The sequence below is a fragment of the Elaeis guineensis genome, chromosome 11, assembly GCF_000442705.2.
Source record: "Elaeis guineensis isolate ETL-2024a chromosome 11, EG11, whole genome shotgun sequence".
NCBI lineage: Eukaryota > Viridiplantae > Streptophyta > Magnoliopsida > Arecales > Arecaceae > Elaeis > Elaeis guineensis.
Genome location: NC_026003.2, coordinates 20,220,831 through 20,235,804, shown reverse-complemented (window position 1 = coordinate 20,235,804; position 14,974 = coordinate 20,220,831).

Genomic DNA, 14,974 nt, shown 5'->3' with positions numbered 1-14,974 from the left:
TTGCCCTTGCTAGTCTTGAGCATATATTGACTCACACCCCATCACCCACAGATTGTTGCAAAACTTCTCTATATGCAAAAGCTAATTGAAAACATGTGTCAGGTGACCAAGTAAATTAATGGATGGGGATTCTTAGATATGAAGTACAAAAGGAAATGTCAACTAGCGGCAGCCATTGTTAATCTTTTACATGCCACTTATGCTAGACTTATTCCTAATGTACACAAATGTTGAATGAGTTTGGAAGATCCAATAGTGAATGGAAAGTTGATTAGATGCTTCTTTTCTGTTCCTCTCTTCCAATAATTCGATCTCTTAATAATGTGCCGAACCCTCGGCAATGGCGACCATAGAGAGCCTCAATGGCCCTGTGGATCGGCAATGGGAAGAAGATTAGGTCTTCGGATCTTATCATTTCTCCAAAAAGAAAAAGATTCTATCACGAATGTGGTGTCCATCATCTTGCTTGTATTACATCAATCTGAATTTTCTTGCTAGGAAATGTACAGGACATAGTACTAGGATGTAATTGCACATGCTTGCAGAATTTACTGTCATATAATAATTTGCAGACCAGCGTTTTAAGCATTTTATTTGATTTGAAGAATAACAAAATGTATAGACATGTGTTTCATCATGTTACTTGTACGAGGGATCAGGAATTGAATGTTCCCTAGACAAAGGTGAAACACTCCTTCGGGAACTCTGTACAAAACTAAACCACAGTAATACATTAGCTAAGATATATTAGATTTCCTTTTTAAATTTGTAGATCCTAGAGGTAACACATTAGTTGATCAAATAAAATAAAATAAATAAAAAAATAATAAAAAAAATTATTATGGCCTTAGATCATGACTTGCATTTATTGCTCCAGTATGGTTGCTGCCTGCCTTTCTGTGGGAGGAGACAGTTGATATATAAGCAATAATAACCGTGCATCCGTGTAGAGAGCAATGCCATATTGTTTTCGTTTTCAAGTGATCTAGTTTTTAAGAGAGATTTAAAAAACAGAAGGAGAAGTCATGAAAAATTGTTGTGGCAAAGGACATGTGAGGAAGATGGCAAGTGTACCATTTGCATTGATTATTTTGACTAAATTTTATGACGATGTCAATGTTAAGTTTATAATTTAAGTTTACCTCTTATTCTAAGACTGATAATGTCTATCAAATTGTAGAAGTCATTATATATACATATATAATGTGGATCAGCCTAAGCCGCATGTGTTTTGCATAGAAACAGACATTGCAGCTACTGGAACTCAAGCACTAGAGATTGGTACAGGTCTAATATTCTAACACTCAAACATATAGGATATGGATCAGTTGAAGCAAGAGTAAGTATTAACAATGCTAATTTAGGTTAACGTTTGGGTTTAGATGCGGTCACATAAGTTTAAGGGGTTTGACAAGGATAGGAGAGAGTTTCAGATGTTTTGGTTCAAATCCTTAAAATACTTTATTAAGCGATCATTTATTTTGATAAGGGAGCCATCAAAGGGAGTGCCCTCTCTCCTACTTTTCCCTTCATATAGGCCTCACTTTTCACAATGAAGAGAGTGAGCTCTCCCTAACTCTTGTCTCAAAAAAAAAAAAAAAAAAAAAAAAAAAAAGAAAAAAAAGAAAAAAAGAATCAATATTTGATGCCCACAAACACATTTATTGATGAATTAATCAGTTATATGATTTTGTCTCAATCTTTATCATTTATATTTATGGTTTTGTGGACTATACCTACAATGTCAAATTGTTTGGTTGTTGATGGAATATTAAGCTGGTTATTGTACTCTTTTTTTTTTTTTTTGTTATTATCATGAAGAAGAGCTAAATTGTTACTTCTTCAATTGCATGTTGTAAACTTAATTAAAGATGGTATAGCATGTAGTTTCTCTCTTCTCCCTTTTCTGATTAGGAGGAAATGAGTAATCACAAAGTACACTAAAGAAAAAATAGTTAAACCAGCTCTTACCTGTTGCATTATATTTGTTGTCTATGAAACCTAATGTATTCTTTTCTAAAAAAAATTTTGCCTCCCACTTGCTAGCCCGACTACCTTCCCCATTTGTGCATGAGAAAGAAATCATTAAAGCATGTTCTTGTTTAAATCTTGCAAAATAAGGCATGGAATTCATGGTCAGCCAGTAATGAAATCTGTTGCTGCTTAAATGATCGGGATCGGAGAACGAACACCTGGAGATCTCGAATGATGGTGCTGATGCTGGAGCAACCTGCAAAACAAGTCTCAAATCAGAGATTGTGGCTCCAACGAGGACCCTCCAATACTTAAGTCAGAAAAATAGAAAACAAAAAATCAACAACGGATTCTCTGAGAGGGATTCGATTGAACTTACCTGGATTCTCAGGGCTCTGGTTGTTTATATAGATGAATGTTGAAAAGCTGGATCATTAGCTATGAGATTGCATAATCTCGAGATTGCTGGACCATTGGACATGCCAAACTAGGAGAGATAATTCAGCTCTTAAATGTTCCCGTAAGATCGGAGGAGATGGTTACGTCAAATTTTATCTTATTTAGGGTGGACAACTGTCGTGCACGTCGAAGAGATAAATCAGCTGAACAGTTCAAATACTGATCAAACCTTGGAGATGCCTCAGCTCAGAATGGAGATAGACTCAGTTCATATGGCAGTCAGGGATCGTATTAATGTTCTGAGAGCTTGACATGTATTATGATATAGCACTATTCGAGGTGCTCACGGTAATCACCGTAACACTACCTCCCTACTTCAAAAGTACTTCAGATCCAATGCCAAGCGCTTCTATCTTCATGTCTGCTTCTGTTACATTTAAGACGGATGACATCAGTCTAATGTTGCTAATGCGGACGGACGAACTGATGGGACCACTCAGATGATGATCTCTTCAAGGTTTTAATCATTTTTGCGATGGCCTTTCATTTTCTTCCTCCTTTAAATTTACTCTTTAAAGGCATGGATAGCCACAGATCTTTCTGTACCGATTGTCCATCGTAATTTTTTGGAGCAAGATGGATTCACAGTGTGTGAAGAGATTCGAGCAAATTCTAGTTCATAGGAGGCAGGTTGTGGTTTCGGTTGCTGAAATGGAACTTGCGGTCAGGGAAGAAGAACATGCTGCTCCTATCATCAAATCCACAGCCCAACCATTAGAAGCTACGACACAAGGTTCTCCAGAGGAAGTCCCGACTGGTGGGGCACTGATGGAGACAGCACCAAAGATGAGCGTCGAAGAACGCTTTGAAAAAGTTTCATTTGAGGAAGTGCAGATGGAAGAGGCGGGCGAAAACCCAGAGAAAGATCTGAACAAGATGATAGCGACTGGGGGATCTCCAGAGATGGCGACCCTTGCTAGATGTTTTCTTGCATCTATTGCTCCTATAGAAGTTTCAGATCCGATGTCTCGTGCTCCATCCACAGGAGAGATCCTTCAATCTGCGATGGAATACTTGAGGAACCTCCTACTGTCAGTTAAAAAATTATTTTTCAATGAACAAAGGGAGGAGAAATGGTCTGTCGATGCCTTGAAATCCCTTGTTCATATGGGTCAATATCTAGCAAGCCTCGCTAATTCCAACCTCGATGCTCAGATGATGGAGAAAGAGAAAATCGACTTGCTAAAGTATCGACTGGAGTATCTAGAGAGGAATAATATTGAGCTGGCCAAGGAATTTAATCTTACTGAGGAGGTTCTTCAGGAGGCTCAGGAGTCGACTCTCCATCGGGATGAAGAGTTGCAGGAGGCTGAAAGATGGATTGAGGCCCTCAAATAATAAAAGTCTAGAGCCGACAGGAAGATTGAAGACCAAAAAGAGAGGATCAAAACGCTTGAAAAATAGAGGTCTAAGGCTGAGAAAAACTATCGCCAGAGCTGTGATGACTTTGAACATCTGAAGAGGACACTCGAAGTAAGAAGAGGTTCTTCAAATTTTGAAACTCACTCTCAAAGGAGCCTTAGTGGTCATCTGCCTAAAAGGGCCAGAATCTCCAAAGGGACGAGCCAAGGAGAAAGAGCTCCTCGAGGGGACGGGCGTTCCATTTTTAGGAGAGTTCAGACCTCTCCGAAGTCACTCTCAGGAGTCCAGGAGATCGGATCAAAGGTGGAGCACCTGAAGAAGAGGTTGAAAGAGAGAAAGATAAACTATATAAGCTGCTCTGAGATAAATTTATAGATCAGAGAATTTTACTCAAATGTGTTGAAAATAGGGGAAAGTGGCCGGAGAGAGAAGGAGCTAAGATCATAACCCAAGCTTGCAGAGCGACGTTCTTCGCTGGCTTCGAGAAATGCAAGTCCATTGCCTAGGTACATCTTCCTCCTGACTTCATCAAGCATCTTCAAGTTGATTGTCTGGATAAAGATTTACAGACAGTGTCATCGGATAGCTGGTCGAGATTTATAATGATGTCCTATTTTTAAGATAAAGTGGACAAAATCGACGCAGATGTTCAGATCAAAGATATTGTCGGCATTGAGGAATACCATCTCACAGACGATTGCCCCGGCAATCCCCCTGAGGAGTGATTCATGCCCTTTTCTTTTTTTTTTTTATGATCCGAGGCCCCTGGTCTTATACTAGAGTCTTCATAGGAACTGATGTATTCTTCTTCTTTTGATGAATAAAAATTAAGCTTTTTAGTCTTTAATGTGTGCTTGCCCCTGGTTGTAACTGCAAAACCCGATTAGAGTAAATAGCTCAGGCAAATTCTTAGCCTGGGCTACACTTCAAACAGGGCATGAGCCGAGCTAAAGCCAAGATGAAAATCTAAGCTAGCTTTTGCTTCATATAGATTTGAAAAAGATAGAAATTCGAATGGCATCCGCATAGGAGAATTGGAGCACGTCTGCATGTATTCCTCTGAAATTGATGCAAAGTGTGATTCGCCTGCCATTGACATTAACTACCATATCGATGGCAACAATTATGTCCATTCGCAGTTTCCACGTGTCGTGTGTATGCTAGTCTTTTGTCGATGCACGTCTCCTGCAATTAATATATCGATGGGAGGTAGCTTTTGAATATCCCGTTAAGGTATGAGGTTATTTAAAATCTTCATACAGAACTAAACATGGATCTTGCTAAGTTTTGATTTTCTCTTTTCACTACAAGTTCTTCTCTTCATCTTTTCGTGGCTTTCGTACACGAGATAAAGAGATGGCCACTATGGAGACTGACTTTGCACCATTGGATTTTAAATCAGAGTTGATGGAGTGAGACATAATCGTGCTGTATGAGCAATATCAAATACCTTCAGCATTCCAACTCGAAGTCCTGGGACCGGATGATCGAGTTTGCTATCTGCCTTCAGGGCACATGGGCTCCTATGAGGAGTATTTTTGAGCTGGATTGAGGCTTCCTTTCCACTCTTTTTTTATGTCACTCCTCCATTATTTTGAGATATCACCATGTATGGTGGTGCTAAATGCATGGCGGCATATTTGTGGCTTCACTGCGTTATGCATGTTGGCTGGGATCTCACCGAATGTTATACTCTTTCATTTTCTCTTTAGCCTCAAATGGCACCCAGACTTATGTGAATAGTAGTATGTGACTTCGTGAAGAGGAAAGATGGCTTATGCCTAATATTTTTGGGTATGCCCTCTATCGTGTATGGTTGGAAGCCGAGGTTTCTCTTCATCCTGCAGACATCAGGCGAAGACTAAAATTTTTTTTGTTGGGGCAAACCTCGAGAGATTGCACTAAAGGAACTTTCAATGAACAAGAGCTTGAAGCAGGAGATAGCGACTTTGTGGAGTCTCAGGATTCTGGAGTTGAAAGGGCTACTATCGGCTCAAGCGCTATTCAATATCAGTATCAGTCAAGTTGCTCTTCAAGGTATGCGAGTCAGTTATTTTGGTCTTAAATCTTTTGGCTGTGTTCATTTTTTAATTTGATCACCATGGTTGTAGAGCTAGATATTAAAAAGAGCTTGAGCCCACCAAAAGAAAAGAGGAAAGCTCTGTAAAGGAGAAATGCCAAGCCCATCATGGGGCGGAACCTTCGGATCAGAGTCGAGGAGTCCGCACAACCGACTTTGAAGGTCAGAGAATTTGAGTCTTCTCATTTGAAAGGCCATGAGATTACGCGGCTGAGAAGTGGCTCGCCTACCGCCTTAGCTATCGTAGGTGACTGGATAAGCCATGCAGATCAAAGTTTGGAGGAGGTGATTCTTAGCATGCCTGCTCTTTCCAGCCCTTCGACCCGACCAACTTCACACACTGTCAGATCCTCCTCGGATGGAGTACCAACTGAAGTTATCGATGTGTCTGGAACTGCACCAGCTAGGCTGAAGTTGGAGGCCTTGGCATTGAGGGATCTCATATTGGGAGCGGTTATTCTCTGGATTGCTCCTCTCTGCCGACACGAACAAGTTGTTGAGCATTTTGTGAAGGGAGATGAGGAGAAGAGCAGTGGATTGCATCATCTGGATATATTGGGCCTTTTTCATTTAGCACTTATTGCATACTTATTTATTACTTATGAGTTTTTCTTCACTTGCCAGCTTATCCATTACTTGAATGGGTACTTTGAAAGCTCTCATAAATTGGTCAAAGAGGTAAAAAAATCTAGACTCAAAGCTGAGATGCTCAGAAGAGCAAAAAAAAGGGCCGCAAGAAAAGTTGGAGAAGTCTCTATGAAAATCGATGCTGTCGAGAGGAAAGCCGAAGATGCCGAGGCGGCATTGGAGAAAGCTGTTGAAGAGAATTCTCGACTACTGGGTAAGGTAGCGGAGCTCGAAGCTTAGGCGAAGAGAAATACAGCTACTTGCGAGGAGAACTCTCATCTACAAAAAGAGATAAAAGAGTTGAAGGCCAGACTAGGGGCGGAGGAGACGCGGATAGCCGAGGCTGCTTCTAAGACTGTGGAGGACTTCTGGGCCTCAGAAGAATATGAAGAAGAAAGAGCTGAGTACTCCCTCGATGCTTATGATGCTGGAAGGTAGTCTATCAGAGCCCGAGTGGCTGCCAAATATTTGGATCTGGATTTGAGTTTTTTAGATGAAATCTGGGATCACACTGCAACAAATTCTCAGTGACTGGCACCTCAGCTCCAGGCACTACTCTGTAATTTCTGTATTTTTCTTTTTTCATGTTTTAGGACCATTGTAAGAGAATCTTGAAAGGCATAAAATGAGTGGTCTTTTGTTTTGCTTTTGTTTTGTGAACTTACTCATGCTGATCCGAGGCAACTTAAGTGGATGATAATCTTGTTCTACTCCCTTAAATGCAGAAGATTATGAGGAATAGTGATCGATGACTTACCCGATAAGGCCACATCTGGGATACGACATGGGGTCTATGAAGATGCACCATGTGGACACGTTTTATTTTGTGAAGCATCATAGGAATTTACTCTCTCTTTGGAGAAGGCATGTCATTAACCGTTTGGTTATTAACTTTGGAGAAGCACCAATTGGTGATTAGTCTGGCTGCTAGTGCTTATAAATAGGAGGTTAGAGAGCAAAGGGATCTTCATTCCTCCTTCTATGGCAAGAAGTCTCCTCTTCCATCTGCTACCATATCGTCGCCTTCGAACCTACCACTCTTAGAATTAATTAAGAGATGGATGAGAGAGCAGAATGTCATTATGAGGGATGCCCATTGAAGGTACTTAACCCATGAAAGAAAAAGAGCTAGACGGGCCGACGAGTCCACTTCTTATGGGGCTTCGCCTCCCTTACCTCCTACGACCAATCTTCTCCATCAACTCGAGCATATCTCGCCTGCAGTCTGGGAGCACTGTGTTGCAGAGTTCTGAAATTCTGCGGCATTTTGGAGGGAATTGCTCGATGTTGCTGCCACTGCCGCTGCCTTCATCCAGGACTTTGATGATTGTAAGGCCCGTCTATTGAAGATAATGTCGTATCTAGAACTTCACGACATACAGGCTGGCGGTACCGATGAAGAAGTGGAGACCTTGATGGATGAAGATTAAATCAGCTCTCTCGGATGTTGAGGAGGTGAAGTCCTCGATGGATGAAGATCGAACTAGCTCATCTGGTCGATCTGATGTTCATCGATTGCAGCGGGACATCCCTCCTCATCTCCTCTTCTTCCTCTTCATCTTCCACTGTCCTCCTCTTCCTTTGCTATCCTCCTATCTTTCCTCTTACCTTCCTCATTTTCTTCTCTTATTCATAAGACAGTGCCTGGAGCAACTGTCCCCTAAAGAATAAAAAATATTTTGCTCAGAAAAAAAATATTTTGTTTTGAAAAATTTGTATATGTGGACTGTGAATTTTGCTCAGCTCATAGAGAACAACATAAATAGATTCTTGAATCAGCATAAAAAAATGCTCAATGCTCAGCTCAGCATGAGTAAGGATTTAGGTTGCTCAGATTCAGCATAGATATTCTTAGGACAACTTTGATTAGAGTGAACATGTGTAGAGCAGTTTAGAATAACTTACATATAACTTGAATATAATCTGGCTGTTCATAAATTTAAAGCATTGTAATAATTATCTCAACACTAACCTCCTACTCTTGAGTCTGAAAAGTGCCTCAGACAGAAGGAGTACTTATTGAGGTATTACCCCTAGCCGTACGTTGTCTGTCTTTTATTTTTCTTCTAAATAGGTTGTATGTGCTGGCAGTGAGCTTATGCCTATAGCATTTAGGGCTCTTCAATAGCATTCAGAGGGTCTGATTAGTTATTCCATATGAGTGGCATTGTGTGTCTACGATGATCTTGTATCTATGGCATCTAGCACTTCTCATCTTCGTATGAGAGGCAGTGTGTGCCAGCGATGAGCTTGTGCCTACGGTATCTTGCACTCTTGGCTTCGCATGAGAAGCAGTATGTGCCAGTGGCAAGCTTGTGCCTATGGAATCTTGCACTCTCGGTAGTATTTTGAGGGTCTAATTAGTTAGCCTTCATAAGTGGTATTGTGTGCCTGCGGCGATCTTTTACCTACGACATCTAGTACTTTTCATCTTCACACAAGAGGTAGTGTGTGGCAGCAGCGAGCTTGTGCCTACAGCATCTTGCACTCTTTGTGGCATTCTGAGGGTCTAATTAGTTAGCCTTCCAGAGGTTCTCTAAGGGTCTCTTCGCATCTCGCACGACTTGGGCTTTGCTGGGTCTGATAAGTTAGCCCCACCTCGAAATCATCGAGATCTTCCCGAGGGTCTGGTAAGTTAACCTTCTGAAGGTTTCCTAAGAGTCTCCCTCTACTTCTTGCATGACTTGAGCTTTGCTGGAGTCTGGTAAGTTAGCCCATCTCGAAGTCATCGAGGTCTTCTCAAGAGTTTGATAAGTTAGCCCTTCAAAGGTTCTCTAAGGATTTCTCTTTGCTTCTCGTGCAACTTGGGCTTTGCTGGGGTCTGGTAAGTTAGCACCGCCTCAAAGTCGTTGAGGTCTTCTCAAGGGTTTGGTAAGTTAACCCTCACGTTAGTATAATTCATAATCTTGGAGAACTCGAGTGCCAATCACAAATTGATGACCCTGTAAATTTTATTTTCATAGAAAATAGTTACATCATTAGTGATTTATGTGAAGATTCACTGAGTTCTATGGCTTTGATACTGGAGTTCCGTCGAGATGCTTTAACCTATAAGCTTCTGGGCATGCCACTTCATCCACTCGATTGGGGAATAGCCTTCTTTTTAGCATCTGCTCGATAGGATGTAAGATGTTGGCTTACCGCATCATCAGGTCACCAGATCAAACTTGATTATCAGGTGATAAGACCTATATTTTTTTGCAAAAGATTAATTAGTCGGTATTTGATTACCTCATCTATATGTGGGCTAACTTTCATCATTTGGCTCGAATTCCAGACGATCCCTCAGTAATCATATGGATTTTTTCTCAGATGGGTCGCTCTTCTTTCGCCATTTGCCCTCTATCCTCTTGTCGCTCCTGCCGCACTGGTGCTTGCTGCGACTGAGGTTGAGGGAGATGCTGCTGAGGTAGAGGGGGCAGCTGCTTAACTCTCAGAGCTCGATGTTGAGAGATTGCTCTTTGGACAAAATGATTCAGCTGCCCCTGCTTGACAAGCCTCTGGATCACATTGCGAAGCTGGTGGCAGTCTTTAGTATCGTGACCATGGTCATGATGGTAAAAGCAATATCTATTTAGGTTTTGACGGTGCTCCGATCTCATTCTTATCAGTCGAGGCTCAGGTAACTCAGGCCATACTTACAACAACACCTCCCTCCAAGGAAAATTCACAGGCGTGTAGCTATTGTACAGTCAAAAAGGTGATGGTTGCTGAATCCTTCTCGGAGGACTGCAGGATCGACGATTTCGACCCTCATTATTTCACCTCAGAGGTGAGGACCGAGAGCGCCATCATCTTTTCTTCTCTCACCTCAGATGGCGCTCCTTGCTGGTTCTCGCCGTGGCTGAACCGATGGAAGTATTATCGACAAAGGCTTCTTCCATGCGGATGTACTTCTCCACATGGACAAGCATGTCCGAGAGATCCCAAGGATAAGTCTTTACTAATGACTTTTCAAGTCGTTCTTCAAAAGATCGCTCATTATTGTGGCCATCGTGGTCAACTGATCCAGATTTTGGACTTCCAGGGTCACCATGTTGAATCTATTCATAAAAGAGTGGATTGACTCATCCTTTTTTGCTTGATGGTATGGAGATAGTCGGACTGCTTCTGATGTCACCGGCTATTAATGAAATGACCGATGAAAGATTGGCACAAATCTTCAAAGGAATGGATAGACGCTAGCCTCAAACTCGAGTACTACTGTCGAGCGACCCCTTTAAGAGTTGGTAAGAATGATCAACAGAGGATTATATCTGATGCTCCTTGAAGGAACATGGCTGCTTTTAAAGTCTCCACATGATCGATGGGGTTGGTGGTCCCATCATAGACCTCTAGCTGAGGTAGTTTGAAGTGCAGATGGAGTGGTTCCTGCACAATCCTCGAGACGAAGGGTGGCTGGCTGTTATACCCTTCGGAGGGCAGTGTTGAGGATCCATTATTATTGAGCATCTTTTTAATTTTTTGGCCCAACTGCTGGTCAAGCTCATGGAACCATCTTTTAAAGTTAACTTTGTAGACAGTACCAGCCTCGAAGCGTAGAGGAGATCGACGTTCGAAGGTCGAGTCGTGGCTTGACTGTGGACTTGGAGATCACCGCCTAGCCAACTATTGGGCCCTAAGGTGACTTTGATGGGTTAATCTCCTCTTCGAACTTTGAAGAGGTGCCTACGGCTCTAGTTAAGATGGTGGCTGTGGAGCCGCAGACAAAATAAGATTCTGCAGAGGCACCACTGCAGAAGGCACTGGCAGCATCATCGAAGGAACCGCATGATGCACTGCTGTGGAGGGTGCAGGGACAGCCTAAGGAGGCTGTGGTGCCATCTGAAAGGGTGCGGAAAGGCTTGGACCACTTGAACTATAGTCATCAGATGTTGAACTTGTTGGAAGAGCTGATCGAATTGATCGACCGTGACTGATGTCGGCAAGGCTAGTTGAATCGCTGGTGGGATGATCAATTGAATCGATGGAGGGATTTTCGGTACCAACGGCTGAACTTAATTGTCAGCTTGGCTGGCCACCTGTCGGAAGGCGATGGCATTGGAAAGTCGAAAAGATGTCCGTCTTGGAACTATGAATACGAATGCAGCCCTTCTTCTATTTCTTGCTGCTTAAATCGATCGGGATCTGAGGATGGATACTTGGAGACCTCGAGCAATGGTGCTAGAGCAACCTGCAAAACAAATCTCAAACCAGAGATTATGACTCCGGTGAGGATCCTCCGATGCTCAAGTCAAAAAAATAGAGAATAAAAAAGCAACAACGGATTCTCTGAAAGAGATTCGATTGAACTTACCTAGATCCTCGGAGCTCTAGTTGTTTATATAGAGGAATGTCGAACAGCTGGATCATTAGCTGTGAGATTGTATGATCCTGAGATTATCGGACCGTTGGACATGTCAAACTGGAAGAGATAATTCAGCCCTTAAATGCTCCTACAAGATCAGAGGAGATGGTTATGTCAAATCTTATCTTATTCGGAATAGATAGCTGTCGCATACGTCGAAGAGATAAGTTGACCGAACAGTTTAAATACAGGTCAGATCTTAGAGACGCCTCAGCTCAGTATGGAGATAGACTCTTTAGCTCATATGGTGGTCAGCGATTGTGTTAATGTTCTGAGAGCTTGACATATGTTGTGATATAGCGCTAATCCGAGGTGCTCACGGTAATCACCGTAATAGAAATGATTGTGTCTTGGAGAAGAGAATGAAAGCAACAACAAAAGTCAAAAGAAATGGGGTCAAATATGTAATGAACGTTGGCATATTTTAGAGATAATAGAAGTGCAAAATAATTATCTTTAGAGAGGAACCTCTTTTTTGATGGATTCTTCTCTTTCATTCACTTGATTTAGTGTTTTAAGACAAAAGGTCCCTTCCTGTAAATTGTATTTTAAATAACTAAAAAACTTGGTAGGAATTTCCTAATCTATCCTTATCAGCATTGACCAAATAGTTAATTCAATATATTAATTGATTTGATTTTTAGGTTAGACCATACTACTGGCAGATAGATAGAGTGCAAATAGATCAGGATAAAAAAAATTCATGGCATTACAACATAAACAATTAACTCTGCTTACCAAATGTTTAGATTAGTGGATCCATCAAAGATAGTGATCATGCCCCAACCCCAGCTCTCGGGTCGGCTACACGATGACTGCACATTCTCTAGGGCAAATCCTTAAGAATATGCAAAGCTTGTAAAATTTATTATAATCTCAAAATCTTATGAATATTATTGATCTCAATTCATAATAAATAATTTCATATTAATAAATATCAACCTTGTATAATTTACAAAATTCGATCATCCAACTGTTATTGATGGTACTCTATTTAATCAATCCAATCAAATCATGATTTGAATCTTCGTTAAGTACAAGTATCATATAACTCTAAAAAAATAAAGAAGAGTTGTCAACTTTACAGTACAGTAAGAATCTCCGACACTCATACTAGCATGAATATGAAATATCATTTAATAAATATATATGATTGATACGAACATAATAGGATTCATACATCATCAGTATGAAAGTTGAATAATATCATCATGCATAATTCTATTAAATACATCACATATCATTAATCAACAATTCTATTTAATAGAAATTCAATGAGATTACTTATCATTAATTGGTCAATATGATTCTGATCAATACAATATTATTATTATGGTACTGGACTAGATCTATTCATGTTGCAGCCTATGGTAGGCCAAATATACACTATATTTCTGTCCATGACTAGCAACCACATCTTAGCCTATGGCTGATTTCATATATACCATATTTTACATATGCCGGTTAGTCCAAATATCCTTCAATTAGATACAGTTCATTATTTTAATCTGATTTCGATGTTAGACTAGTCACAACTACGCTCCAACCCGTGGCAGGCCAAAATATCTCAGTCTGTGGTTGATAATTCATATTTCATATATGACTGACTAATTCATATGCTCTCTTTTTCTACTTTCTATATTTATCTTCCAGTATTGGATTGATTACAACTATTGCAGTAGAAATCTCCCTGAAGTTAGGTTAATAGGAGTTTGATGGGGATCATAGGACCACGATGGTAGGACGATGGCAACATGACCTGCAAGACAAGTCCCTGCTAGAGTTGACTTCGATGGGGATCCTCCAACGCTCAAGTTAGATCTTTGAAAAAAATGAGGAACATACGAGAGAGAAAAATGGTGTATCTTGAGGATCCCTTTGAAGCCTGTATTTATTGATAGAGGTGATAGATGTTTAGAAGGCAATATTTCTGATCTATCTCAACTGGCTTGGAGGTAACATGACTAAATTTGAAACTGAAATTCTCAAAATGCAGCAGTTATGATTACCTTATATGCTTCGGGGCTAGCTATCATGCTGCGGTCATTTAAATTTGAAGAGAGGCATAAGACTTTTGAACTAGACTGAGTTCAGCTAGAGGACTTTGGATTGGTCGATAACGTGGTTAGCCGAGATGTCTCTCTGATGCTGGTAGCTGGGATTGATGGCCAAGATTAGGATCAATGATCGAAGTTAGGAGATTTTTTGGTTGAAGGCACTACTCTGAGAGGTTTGATCGAAAGATGAGGATGGGTAAGATCCAAAATTTTTTGAATCTTCCAATTGCTTATAGCTTCAGCTTGGATTACACATTATCCTTAATACATGCCCTCCTATTTTCGAGTTCGAACCAAAGTTGGTTCGGATGATGGGAGTATATCGAGTTGAAGCCATCAAAAAATATGGGGCACATGCTCTTGCCTTAGTTAAAACGATGTGTCCGCGACCCTTGGGTGAGGTGAAGGGTGGCATCAATGAGTAGTCATGATCAAAATGGGGGTCCATATTCTTCTTTTGTCTTTTCCATCTCATGCTTTGGATCTTTCTTCTCCCTCCTTCGATTAGGTCACCGGCTTCCTCCAGGAATTTTAAGAAACTCTCCCTTGACCGCCTCTTTTGGTTTTCTCAGATTGTCGGTGACTTTCTTTGATGAATCACTCCTGCAGGTGGATTTTCTCACTCTTTTACTGATTCTGTATTCTCCCTTCATTTTCTGTCTTCTCGATCCTTCCTCTCAATCAAGGGCTCATTACTTGGATGGATAAGATGGGTCGGTTCTTTACACTCGCCCGCATGAGGAATTATCCACTTTGGGGGCTGCTTCGCATACAATTGTCCATACACTTTTCTGCATGATTTTGTTCTTTAAAAGGTGCCTCACTGGGGGAGAGAAGGTTTTGATCCTATATAAGTCAGAGACCTTCTTGACTCACAACCAATGTAAGACTAAAGGTACTGTCCTTCCATAATAGTAGCCCCCAAGTCAAGAGAAACTTTATGTGCATGGGTAGGAAGCGGGCCCCATGCTGGGTGCCTATGTTGCGGTCAAGGGCTTGTGTCTCGGATGGATGGGATGGGTCGAATTTCTATGCTCGTTTATCTAAGGTATTGTTCACTTTGAGGGC